The 14343-nt window shown below is 40.5% G+C and overlaps 1 long non-coding RNA gene across 2 annotated transcripts; it reads right to left on the bottom strand.

Moving 5' to 3' along the window:
- Window positions 1–10632: 10632 nt before the first annotated feature.
- Window positions 10633–13642, bottom strand: LOC123127592 (uncharacterized). Of its 2 annotated transcripts, XR_006462644.1 has the most exons (3): window positions 11215–13642; window positions 11071–11116; window positions 10633–10999 (listed from the first exon to the last, which is right to left on the bottom strand). It is a non-coding gene; the product is annotated as an uncharacterized lncRNA (long non-coding RNA). The 2 variants fall into 2 exon arrangements; XR_006462643.1 differs by having other exon boundaries at window positions 10633–11116.
- Between the last annotated feature and the right edge of the window lie 701 nt (window positions 13643–14343).

Below are 14343 nucleotides of genomic sequence, written 5' to 3' on the forward strand. Positions count from 1 at the left end.
GCGCGGCAGCGGGCGACGGCGGCGCGGCGGCTTGCAGCGGCGGGGTCGGTGGCTCGCGGCGGCGGGGTGGTGGGGGCTCCAAGGGGCGGCGGGGCGGTGACTTTTAAGGAGGGGGGCTCGGCTTGGAGGAGGGGGCACGGCGCGGGGAAGCGGAGTCCGAGCCGGACTCCGGTTCGGGCGGCAGCGGCGGCGGTCTCCCGCTAGGAGATGGCGGCACGGGGAGGTGGGCCGGCGGCTGGGCTTCGGCCGAGTTAGCCCTGACGTTTTTCTAAATTAATTCCGCCGAAACAAAAAAATCCTAGAAAATAAAATAAAAATTCTAAAAATGCCAAAACAAATTTTCTCCGTCTAAATAGAATATTTAGAACGAGATGAACATTTTCTTGGCCCTAAAATGCAATTTTGAAAACGTGCAATTTTTCTAATGCAACCAAAATTGTAATTAAAATCCAAAATAAAACAAATATTGATTTTAATATTTTTCCTCCAATATTTCATTTATTTTGGAGAAGTCATATTATCTCCTCTCATATATTTTAATATGAAATATTTTCGGAGAGAAAAATAATTAAAACCAAAATCCTCGTTTTAAAATTTGATAAAAATCAAATTTGAAAACCGGGGAAATCCCCAACTCTCTCCGAGGGTCCTTGAGTTGCTTAGGATTTCGAGGATCGCGAGACGAAATGCAAGAAAATATGATATGCAAGAATGATCTATGTATAACATTCCAAATTGAAAATTTGGGATGTTACAAACCTACCCCCCTTAAGATGAATCTCGCCCTCGAGATTCGGGTTGGCTAGAAAATAGGTGTGGGTGGTCTTTGAGAAGATCATCCTCTCGTTCCCACGTGGCTTCGTCATCGGTATGCTCGCTCAACTGAACTTTGCAAAACTTGATGACCTTGCTGCGGGTGACTCGACTAGCAAACTCCAAAATCTTGACTGGCTTCTCCTCATAAGTCAAGTCATTGTCCAACTGAATCGCCTCCAAGGGTAAGGTATCTCTTAACGGTATGTCGGCCATCTCAGCATGGCACTTCTTCAACTGGGAAACGTGAAACACATCGTGAACTCCTGACAGTGCTTCAGGTAACTCCAACTTGTAGGCAACTTCTCCCATCCGTTCCAAAACACGATATGGTCCTACAAATCTCGGGGCTAACTTTCCCTTGACTCCAAAACGTTTCACTCCTCGCAAAGGTGATACTCGCAGGTATGCTTTGTCTCCAATTTCATAGGTTACCTCCTTGCGTTTCGAATCTGCATAATTCTTCTGTCTGGATTGAGCTATCTTCAGTCTAACCCGGATCAGTTTGACCTTCTCCCCAGACTCTTTGATCAAGTCTGGTCCAAACAACTGTCGGTCTCCGACTTCATCCCACATCAACGGTGTTCTGCACCTTCATCCATACAGGGCTTCGAACGGTGCCATCTTCAAACTGGCTTGATAACTATTGTTGTACGAGAACTCTGTGTAAGGTAGATTGTCATCCCAACTAGATCCATAATCTAGCGCACAGGCTCTCAACATGTCCTCCAAAATCTGATTGACTCTCTCGGTCTGTCCATCCATCTACGGGTGAAATGCCGTACTAAACTCCAATCTCGTTCCCAAAGTCTGGTGCAGCTGATGCCAAAACTTTGAAGTAAACTGTGTTCCTCTATCTGATACGATGGTCCTCGGAACTCCATGCAGACATACGATCCTGGTCATATATATCTTGGCCAACTTTGCACTGGTATAAGTTGTTTTCACTAGGATAAAGTGTGCCACTTTGGTCAAACGGTCAACTACTATCCATATAGAATCATATCCTGATTTGGTCCTGGGCAATCTGGTGATAAAATCCATGCCAAGTTTATCCCACTTCCATTCGGGTATCGGCATAGGCTGTAACAATCTTGCTGGCTTTTGATGCTGTGCCTTCACTCTCTGACATACATCACATATGGCCACATACTCGGCGATATCCTTCTTCATCCCTGTCTACCAGAAACGTTCCTTTAAATCCAAATACATCTTGGTGTTTCCGGGGTGTATCAAGTATGGTGAGTCATGTGCCTCCTGAAGTATTAACTTCTTGATCTCTGCGTTATTGGGCACATAAACACGGTCCTCAAACCATAAGGTGTCGTGCTCATCCTCACGAAAACATTTGGTCTTTCTTTCGCTCATTTTCTCCTTTATCTTGGCAATCTCTTTGTCATCCTTCTGAGCTTCTCGAATCTTTCCCGACAATGTAGACTGTACCTCCATTGTTGCAACAAAACCTCTAGGAACAATCTCCATTCGGAGTTCCCTGAGATCCCCTGCTAACTCTTTCGGCAATCCCGTGCTTATTAGGGTATTAGCATAGCTCTTCCGGCTCAAAGCGTCTGCTACAACATTGGCCTTTCCTGGATGATAATGAAGCTTCATGTCATAATCCTTTATAAGCTCCAACCATGTTCTCTGCCTAAGGTTCAGCTCCTTCTGGGTGAAAATGTACTTCAGACTCTTATGATCCGTGTACACATCACAATGGTTTCCAATAAGGTAATGTCTCCAAGTCTTCAACGCATGCACTACGGCTGCTAGCTCCAAATCATGTGTGGCATAATTCAACTCGTGTGGTTTAAGTTGTCATGAGGCATACGAAACAACTCTTCCGTCCTGCATAAGCACACTTCCAAGTCCTAAGCGAGAGGCATCACAATACACTTGAAAATCCTTACGTATATCTGGCAGTGTCAGCACTGGGGCTGTAGTCAAACGTTTCTTCAGCTCCTGGAAACTTGCCTCACAATCTTTCGTCCATTTAAACTTGGTATCCTTCTTCAATAATTCTATCATGGGCTTTGCAGTCTTTGAAAAATTCTCAATGAATCTCTGATAGTATCCTGCGAGTCCAAGAAAACTGCGGATCTCGCTAATGAAGTGGGTGCTAACCATTCAGTGACTGACTGAACCTTGGTGGGATCTACTGCTATACCTTCTCCTGATATAACATGTCCAAGGAATCCGACTTCCTTCAGCCAAAACTCGCATTTGCTGAACTTGGCATACAACTGATGTTTCCTGAGTTTCTCGAGAACTAAACGCAAATGCTCTTCGTGCTCCTCTTCGTTCTTCGAATATACCATTATATCATCAATGAACACCACAACAAACTTATCCAAATATTTGATGTCTACTACACAACCTTCTTCTTGTAGACGTTGTTGGGCCTCCAAGTGCAGAGGTTTGTAGGACAGTAACAAATTTCCCTCAAGTGGATGACCTAAGGTTTATCAATCCGTAGGAGGCGTAGGATGAAGATGGTCTCTCTTAAGCAACCCTGCAACCAAATAACAAAGAGTCTCTTGTGTCCCCAACACACCCAATTGCACTAGTTCGGCGAAGAGATGGTGATACAAGTGGTATATGGATAGTAGATAATAGTATTTGTAATCTGAAAATATAAAAACAGCAAGGTAACTAATGATAAAAGTGAGCGTAAACGGTATTGCAATGCTAGGAAACAAGGCCCAGGGTTCATACTTTAACTAGTGCAAGTCCTCTCAACAATAATAACATAATTGGATCACATAACTATCCCTCAACAAGCAACAAAGAGTCACTCCAAAGTCACTAATAGCGGAGAACGAACAAAGAGATTATGGTAGGGTACGAAACCATCTCAAAGTTATTCTTTCCAATCAATCTGTTGGGCTATTCCTATAAGTGTCACAAACAACCCTAGAGTTCGTACTAGAATAACACCTTAAGACACAAATCAACCAAAACCCTAATGTCACCTAGATACTCCAATGTCACCTCAAGTATCCGTGGGTATGATTATACGATATGCATCACACAATCTCAGATTCATCTATTCAACCAACACAAAGAACCTCAAAGAGTGCCCCAAAGTTTCTACCGGAGAATCACGACGAAAACATGTGCCAACCCCTATGCATAGTTTCATGGGTGGAACCCGCAAGTTGGTCACCAAAACATACATCAAGTGAATCACGTGATATCCCATTGTCACCACAGATACGCACGACAAGACATACATCAAGTGTTCTCAAATCTTTAAAGACTCAATCGGATAAGATTACTTCAAAGGGAAAACTCAATTCATTACAAGAGAGTAGAGGGGGAGAAACATCATAGGATCCAACTATAATAGCAAAGCTCACGATACATCAAGATCGTATCACCTCAAGAACATGAGAGAGAGAGATCAAACACATAGCTACTGGTACATACCCTCAGCCCCGAGGGAGAACTACTCCCTCCTCATCATGGAGAGCACCGGGATGATGAAGATGGCCACCGGAGAAGGATTGCCCCCTCCGGCAGGGTGCCGGAACGGGTCTAGATTGGTTTTCGGTGGCTACGGAGGCTTCTGGCGGCGGAACTCCCGATCTATCGTCTCCACGGATGTTTTTAGGGTATATGGAGATATATAGGAGGAAGAAGTACGTCAGGGGGGCCACGAGGGGCCCACGAGGGTGGAGGGCGCGCCCAGGGGGGTGGGCGCGCCCCCCTACCTCGTGGCCTCCTTGAAGCTTCCCTTACGTAGACTCCAAGTCTTCTGGGCTTCTTCTGATACAAAAATAGGTTTCGTGAAGTTTCAGGTCATTTGAACTCCGTTTGAATTTCCTTTTCTTCGAAACCCTAAAATAAGGTAAAAACAGAAACTGGCACTCGGCTCTGGGTTAATAGGTTAGTCCCAAAAATGATATAAAAGTGTATAATAAAGCCCATAAACATTCAAAATAGTAGATAATATAGCATGGAGCAATCAAAAATTATAGATACGTTGGAGACGTATCAGCATCCCCAAGCTTAATTCCTGCTCGTCCTTGAGTAGGTAAATGATAAAAACAGATTTTTTTGATGCGAAGTGCTACTTGGCATAATTTCAATGTAATTCTTCTTAATTGTGGTATGAATATTCAGATCCGAAAAATTCAAGACAAAATTTCATATTGGCATAAAAATGATAATACTTCAAGCATACTAACTAAGCAATTATGTCTTCTCAAAATAACATGGCGAAAGAAAGTTCATCCCTACAAAATCATATAGTTTAGTCATGCTCCATTTTCGTCACACAAGAATGATCTCATCATGCACAACCCCGATGACAAGCCAAGCAATTGTTTCATACTTTAGTAATCTCAAACCTATAAACTTTCACGCAATACATGAGCGCGAGCCATGGACATAGCACTATGGGTGGAATAGAATAATGAGGGGTTATGTGGAGAAGACAAAAAGGAGAAAGTCTCACATCAACGAGGCTAATCAATGGGCTATGGAGATGCCCACCGATTGATGTTAATGCAAGGAGTAGGGATTGCCATGCAACAGATGCACTAGAGCTATAAATGTATGAAAGCTCAACAAAAGAAACTAGTGGGTGTGCATCCAACTTGCTTGCTCACGGAGACCTAGGGCACTTGAGGAGGCCCATTGTTGGAATATACAAGCCAAGTTCTATAATGAAAAATTCCCACTAGTATATGAAAGTGATAACATGAGAGACTCTCTACTATGAAGATCATGGTGCTACTTTGAAGCACAAGTGTGGTAAAGGATAATAACATTGTCCCTTCTCTCTTTTTCTCTCAATTTTTTGGGTCTTTCCTTTTTTCTGGCCTTTCTCTTTTTTTGGGCCTTCTCTTTTTATGGCCTTTCTTTTTTTATTCCTCACTTGGGACAATGCTCTAATAATGATGATCATCACACTTCTATTTATTTACAACTCAATAATTACAACTCGATACTAGAACAAAGATGACTCTATATGAATGCCTCCGGTGGTGTACCGGGATATGCAATGAACCAAGAGTGACATGTATGAAAGAATTATGAATGGTGACTTTGCCACAAATACTATGTTAACTACATGATCATGCTAAGCAATATGACAATGATGAATATGTCATGATGAACGGAATGATGAAAAGTTGCATGGCAATATATCTCGGAATGGCTATGGAAATGCCATAATAGGTAGGTATGGTGGCTGTTTTGAGGAAGATATAAGTAGGTTTATGTGTGAAAGAGTGTATCATATCACGGGGTTTGGATGCACCGGCGAAGTTTGCACCAACTCTCAATGTGAGAAAGGGCAATGCACGATACCGAAGAGGCTAGCAAGGATGGAAGGGTGAGAGTGCTTATAATCCATGGACTCAACATTAGTCATAAAGAACTCACATACTTATTGCAAAAATCTACAAGTCATCAAAAACCTCGGCACTACGCGCATGCTCCTAGGGGGATAGATTGGTAGGAAAAGACCATCGCTCGTCCCCGACCGCAACTCATAAGGAAGACAATCAAATAACACCTCATGTTTCAAATTTGTTACATAACGTTTACCATATGTGCATGCTACCGGACTTGCAAACTTCAACACAAGTATTCCTCAAATTCACAACTACTCAACTAGCATGACTTTGATATTATTACCTCCATATCTCAAAACAATCATCAAGCATCAAACTTATCTTAGTATTCAATACTCTATATGAAAGTTTTTACTATTCTTGGATGCCTAGCATATTAAGATTATTTAAGCAAATTACCATGCTATTTAAGACTCTCAAAATAATATAAGTGAAGCACTAGAACAAATGACAAACTACTCCGAAAGATATAAGTGAAGATCAATGAGTAGTCGAACAAATATGCAACTATGTGAAGACTCTCACATTTAATAATTTCAGACCTTGATACTTTATTTAAACAGCAAGCAAAACAAAATAAAATAAAATGACGCTCCAAGCAAAACACGTATTATGTGGCGAATAAAAATATAGCTCCAAGTAAAATTACCGATGAACGAAGATGAAAGAGGGGATGCCTTCCGGGGCATCCCCAAGCTTAGGCTCTTGGTTGTCCTTGAATATTACCTTGGGGTGCCTTGAGCATCCCCAAGCTTAGGCTCTTGCCACTCCTTATTCCATAGTCCATCGAATCCTTACCCAAAACTTGAAAACTTCACAACACAAAACTTAACAGAAAACTCGTAAGCTCCGTTAGCGAAAGAAAACAAAACACTACTTCAAGATACTGTAATGAACTCATTCTTTATTTATATTGGTGTTAAACCTACTTTATTCCAACTTCTCTATGGTTTATAAACTCTTTTACTAGCTATAGATTCATCAAAATAAGTAAACAACACATGAAAAACAGAATCTGTCAAAAACAAAATAGTCTGTAGTAATCTGAATCAAACGTATACTATGGAACTCATAAAATTCTAAAATAAATTGATGGACCTGAGGAATTTATCTATTAATCATCTGCAAAAAGAATTAACTAAATAGCACTCTCCAAATAAAAATGGCAGCAATTCTCGTTAGCCCTAAAGTTTCTGTTTTTTACAGCATGATCAACAAGACTTTCCCCAAGTCTTCCCAAAGGTTCTATTTGGCACAAACACTAACTAAAAGCATAAAACCACATCTAAACATAGTCTAGATGAATTATTTATTACTAAACAAGAGAAAAAAGTAAAGAACAAGAATAAATTTGGGTTGCCTCCCAACAAGCGCTATCGTTTAACGCCCCTGGCTAGGCATGATGATTCAATGATGCTCACATAAAGGATAAGAATTGAAACATAAAGAGAGCATCATGAAGAATATTGCTAATACATTTAAGTCTAACCCACTTCCTATGCATAGGGATTTTGTGAGCAAACAATTTATGGGAATAATAATCAACTAGCATAGGAAAGCAAAACAAGCATGACTTCAAGATTTTAAGCGCATAGAAAGGGAACTTGATATTATTGCAATTCCTACAAGCATATGTTCCTCCCTCATAATAATTTTCAGTAGCATCATGAATGAATTCAACAATATAACTATCACATAAAGCATTATTTTCATGATCTATAAGCATAGAAATTTTATTACTCTCATCATTCAACCCTTCCATAAACTTCTCCTGCTTTGCGGCATCTGTGGCCACATTATCAGGTGCATATCAAGATAACTTGCTAAACTCATCCGCATACTGAGCCACAGTACGGTTCCCCTGGTGTAAGTTGCGAAACTCACGCTTCTTCAAATTCATGGCTCCAGTTGAGACATGGGCTGTACGGAAGGCTTGCTGAAATTGGTCCCATGTCACCGTGGCTATGGGGTAGGTGACAGTGTAATTCTCCCACCATGATGTTGTTGGTCCATCCAACTGATGTGCGGCAAAACGCACCTTCTCAGCATCAGTGCATCCTGCAGTGGTTAACCCCCTTCCAATCCTGCGGAGCCATTCATTTGCTACTATAGGCTCGGTGCTACTAGAAAACACCGGCGGCTGCAACCTTAGAAAACGGGCTAAGTTAACAACTGGTGGTGGCGGATTGTTGTTGTTGTTGTTGCCTTGGTTCTGAACTAACAACTGCATCAAGGTATTCTGCTGCTGGATCAACTGAGTGAGCTCTGGTGGGAAAGCAAATCTGGGGTCACGTCGCGGAGGCATCTGATGGGTTTAGAGGGGAGAGATTAGAATAGAATGAGGTCTAATGAGAAAGCACTACCCATATGCACATGAGACAAACACAAAAATTTCACTCAATCAAGTCATACAATTGGTCTAACTATCGCAAAAGTGTTCGGACTACTCTATTTACATGGTGGAATACTACTACTGATGTGGTAGTCTACTAAAAATATTCCTCAGTTGCAGACTCCATGATATATGCTCCAGCTTCGTCTTCATAGTCATCATCGCTAAGATCGGAGTCGGTGTCGTCGATGATGATGTAGTCTTTCGGGCGAATCTCCTTGGGTTCTTCGTCTTCTTCTACTGGTGTGGGGTCTCCCATGAATATTCCGGTCTTCTTAATCAGGTCATCATTCTTTTCCACTAGTATGACGATTTCCTCCTTACAATCTTCACGTGTAGACTTGAGTTCTTCCTCCAGTTCTGCAATCCTAGTCATTGCCTTCTTCAGATCTATCATGCCTGCGCACATCTGGTTCTCCTGGCGTCGAATGTGCTGGTTTAGTTCCTGGATGAAAGCTGCAATTGATCTATCTTTCCTGGTGTTGATCATCTCCCATTGCTCATCTCGGCGCCCACAAATCTGGTAGATAGTGTCTTTAAGCTCCTTGTGATAAAATTTTCCAATGCATCCCATGGTGATGTGAGCTGCCATACTCTTTCCTAAACTCCAGGTTGGTGCATTGAAGGAAAACTCTATGGGTTTAGTGACTGGCGTGAAGGTCCTTCCTGGAACTTGAACTTGAACTATCCATCGCTCCTCTTCTGGTAAAGTGGCGTTGTAGGTCCCGGTGAAGCTTGGTATTCCAATGTTCAGGTACCTAGTGACTTCCTTTAAGTGTCGTCCAAAAGGTGCTTCTTCATCCGGTTGTGCAAACTTGTTCCTTGCATCCGCCATCCTAAAGAGTAGAAAATGGAGAGGAGTCAGAAATGAGAAGAGAATAGTGATCTATGGCTTTTAGCTTAGTGGTCGTGTTCAACACTTAGCGTGTGCTCTGATACCATCTTGTAGCGACCCGACCTCAAACGGTCAAGTCTCTGTGCTTCAGTGTCATCCCTGGATCGGTAATGCTGACACACACAATACTCGAGGATTTATAACAGAGTAGCAATCACACACTTATTACATCGAATGTCTCCAAAGAGAACTTATTACAATAAATATGGCTTAAGGCCATCTAATACGATAACAACGAAAGGCTTGGAAGATAAAGTGAGTCCATCAACTCCAACGGCATAGCTGAGCTGCACGACAACGACCTAACAAACCTTACTCCTCGTCTGAAAAGTCCGCAACATAATACGTTGCAGCCCGAAACGGGCCAGCACGTGGAATATGCTGGCAAAATAACACAGTAGAGTAAGAACAGAATAATGCTATCACTACATGCATATTTGGCTGGTGGAAAGCTCTATGGTTATAGTTTTTGCGAAAAGCCAATTTTTTCCTACAACAAAGGAATAGATTTTATTTAACTATCATGGTAGTTGAAACATCATTGAGAAGGTTCCTCCAACTCAATCCCAATTAAGGTAACTAGTCATCAACCCGTGTAGTAGCACGGGCTAGTATTTTCTCTGAATTCATAATATACTGGTTGTCACTAATGTTATTTGCAATATAGTACTTTCATCCAAACCCGCTCAACCAAATTTGCTTCTACATTCTTAAATTTATTTTTAAGAACTTAATTTCTATTATCAACATGATCAGTAAGCCAACTTAAAACAATAAAGCATGAATGCCAAATGAATATATGTAAATTGGATTCATTTATAAGCTATACGTTTGAATCATAATCATTGTTACCTTAGGAATTAAATATTGGAACGATATATTGCATACCTCCTTCTTTCATAACCTATCCTAAATTGTGTCCTATAAACTATTGTAAGCTAATAATAATTCTTGTATGTTGAGATCTATAGGAACACAACATATGATATGACAACCATGTTTTTCTCTTATTTCCAAGTTATCCGGTTTGTGTCAGGCCATAACATTGTGAATTATTCTACATGAATTTAGACATGGGGTACTCAAGACATATGAGCTTTACCATTGTATTCAACTGAGATGAATCCTTGATCAGAACTTAAAGTGTGATGTGAATTAAATGTCAAAGAGAATGATAGGTTCAATGAAGCTTCACCTAAGTCAAACATGTTTTTTTACAGATCTAAGTCCAACATTTTAGAGTGACTAACAAACATGAAACGCTAATCGGGCCCTACAAAACATTGGGACATGCACAATAGGTGATTGTGATCTATAACTATATTCATGTGTGTACACTAAGTCTGGGTGATATAGTAGAAGTCATGTCTGCCATATTTTCTTTATTGCTCCCGAGGAATGGAGGAACATGTGTAGCAGTCTCCATGTTGGCTTCCCAACATGAGGATTATGACCATTCTCAACACCGATGCATTCTTGTTTGTCATATGGTAGTGTCGTTGTTGTGTCCGTTGACCCGCCATGCCAATAAGTTTCCACCTAAAACGGATGCACGAAAATTAAAAAAATCAAAAGAAACGGCCGATAGGAGATATCAGTTAGAAAGTTACTGCATAATTGCGAACTCCCTTTTTGGGTTCGATCAGGCACTCCAATCTACAGAAAATAGTAGCTTATAGTTAGTTAAGATTAAATGACACGTATATGTCAGTGAGGAATAATCTATTGGTGGCCAACTGAATTTACATCATTACCTATCGGCTTACATGTACAATCTGCTCCACAGTAGTCTTGAGCTCTCGCTCTTTCTAGCAAAGGGCACATAATTTAACAGAACATAATCATAAAACTTATGTAGATTTCACCATTTGAACTACAAATATTATATCTGTCTTAGAAGTAGAAGGAACAGATAGATATGTAGATAGAAGGTAGATATGTGAGATGGAGATAAGGAATAAAAACTGTCGTTCAAGGGTCAGGAATTGTGTTCAGTATGGGAAGCATCAAAATATATGGAAGTAATTTGTTTCTGTATAAGAAAAAAATAATAGGGTATACTGCACGAATGAACATATATATTCAGCAGATATTCTGATGATTTAACTAAACATGGACTAAAAGCTATAGAAACTTTCTTACCAGAGAGAAGTTTTTCTGCAGAAACTTGATATGCACACCTATATACACTGAGATAATCTAAACGATTTGTCATCTAATATGTGAATGAATGTATAGAGAATAAAGAGGTGGATTCACGTGAAACAGATATGCTCATACACACGATGCAAATCTTGTGATTGTCCAGCATTTCTATGTATAAATGGTTGGTGAAAAGATGTGCTCTTTACAAAGCCGAGGGTTGCCCATCAAAGTTCCATTGAGTGATGGGCTGGAGACGACAACTTTATGTCGCTAGGAGGGTCGGGGCGTGAGAACCATCCTTTGAGAGTAAATCTATTCTAGAAGAGCAAGAAAAATGAACCACGAACTCTAGATGCCTCAAACATTATAGATATTATAGAACAAATGATATTAGACAGCGACACTATATTTGACTGAATTCCATGTCAGTTAAATTATCTAAATCTATAATGTTCTTTGAATCAACTAGCTGGTGACTGTTTCTTTATAATACTCACATTTATAAGAAAAAATGCTATCTGAGTTTTCGGTCAATTCAGGTCTATATCGCATATGAGAGTATAACTGAACATATAGAAATACCTAAAAATTTCTTAGTAACTCATCAAATACTAATCTACATAGACTGGCAACTTATTTCAAAGAAGTTCATGGACTGGAAACTGGATACGTAATTAAGCAACTGCAAGAAATAAGAGAAAACATTAGTCTATTTTCCTATACGAAACCTGGAAAAGGTGAAACAAATAATTAAACAACTGATTAAGTATTAGCCATACCACTTGTTCCTAATTGCCCGCAACATGCATTGGTGCCATTTGCTGCTGAAGTATAGAATTAATGGGAGAACTAAAGATTTAAAGTTGTGGGCATAACATGAACAATCAGGGACGGGTAACAAAATATATGAGTAAAATTTATCTCAAACAGAGTATTATAAGTGTATAGCTACTTTTTCCTGCTGATGGGCGTAGGAGTGTCTGACAATGAATTTGAGGAGTGTCGAGGAGGTGAACAGCTTCACTGCTAGTCTTTACCAAGAGGTTTACTTGAGCATAATTATTTTGGTGTTACTTCCAACAAATACTTTAACGGCGATACCTTCTTGACCTCTTGGCCTCTTTTATGCATATACGTTCCATTCTACAAATAGCACTATCAAAAACTTGCATCAGAACTTCAAAGCAGAGTGTAGTTTGTGCTTCTAAGATAAGCAAATCCTATTGGACAATTGGTTGAGCATAATTGAAAGAACAGATTCATGAAAACAAACATGGAGTTTTTATTTATATGAAACAAAAGTAGTAGACTGGACAAATCATGCAATGCTAAAACGACCTATCCACTTCCCAACAGAATTAGAGGAGGTGATCGACTTTGTGCGCAAGTACGTCCCAATATTTGGTGTACTGAATCTCTTAATCGGATGGCACATAAATTACAGATCTTCCCAATCTTACAAATACCTATCGCGAACAGGCCTAAAACCAAATGACACACTTCACCAAAATCCCACAAAACAAATAGGATGTACTTGCTGATTGGAGACCAAGTCTCAAATTGCATGATGGACAACATAAAAAATTGAAAATTGAAAACCTACTCCATCCTTTTTCCTTGCATACTTGCAGCGGTTGATTATTTCCAGCTTCACCAACAATGAAGGCTCCCAGATCTGAAACAAACTGCCTTTGCACCGCCTTCTCCACCACATCCAACATCGTTATTTGCTCGGGGCATGCGCGCTGAGATTGGAAAAGCCTCCTCATGAAATATTGATTGCATCATGTCTGCGGCAGGGTGGATTCGAAGGTTGCATAGGAACGCGAACCTGAGAGGCTGCTTGGATTGGTTTTAGATGATACATGTGAAGACTTGAGGAGGGACAGGAGCAGGAACATCGGATCATGGGGGAGGAGAAGCAGCCCTAGCGGATGGTGGAGGACGCCTTGGTTCCTCGACAGGGAAGGATCGGGGGAGGTGGAATAGTTTTTCTTTTCACCAAACCATCACGTAAAACAGATTTTTTTCTTAAAAGGAAGGGCACGTGGAACAATTGGTGAGGACTCTGTGATTTATCCCATATACAGCTATCAATTTTTTCTTTTGACCAAATCATCACGTGAAACCATTTTTTTCTGAAAAGGAAGTGCACATGGGACAATTGGTGAGGACTATGTGATTTATCCCATATACAGCTATAAGTTTTTTTCTTTTGACCAAACCATCACGTGAAACAGTTTTTGTGTGTGTAAAAAGCAAGTGCAGGTGGGACAATTGGTGAGGACTCTGTGATTTATCACATCTACGGCTACAAATTCTTAGTATGGAGATCGGATGGACAAAGTTCTTCGTTATTGAGGATTAACGTGGAGCCTCGGTTGATGCTTCAATTAGTAAATATAAGATTATCAACCCAACAATATTAATTTAGAGTGATGAGATACTTAAGATACTCCAAGTACTAGATACTCAAGATTGTCCATAACCGGGGACACGACTAACCATGATTAGTTTATACACTCTGCAGAGGTTCGCGCACTTTTCCCCACAAGACCCGATCTCCTCCGTTGGTTTTCTCGCATTACAGGGTGTTTGAGAAACGGATGACCGAGACACAGTTTTTCAGAAACATTAACTCTCTACTCCGGGCAGACCATACCAAACCTACAATCGCACTACCTGCTGATCCACCTCTTTAAGAGCTTCACGTAACTTACTCAACTATGCTAGAGCCC

This window comes from Triticum aestivum, chromosome 6A (assembly GCF_018294505.1).
Source record: "Triticum aestivum cultivar Chinese Spring chromosome 6A, IWGSC CS RefSeq v2.1, whole genome shotgun sequence".
NCBI lineage: Eukaryota > Viridiplantae > Streptophyta > Magnoliopsida > Poales > Poaceae > Triticum > Triticum aestivum.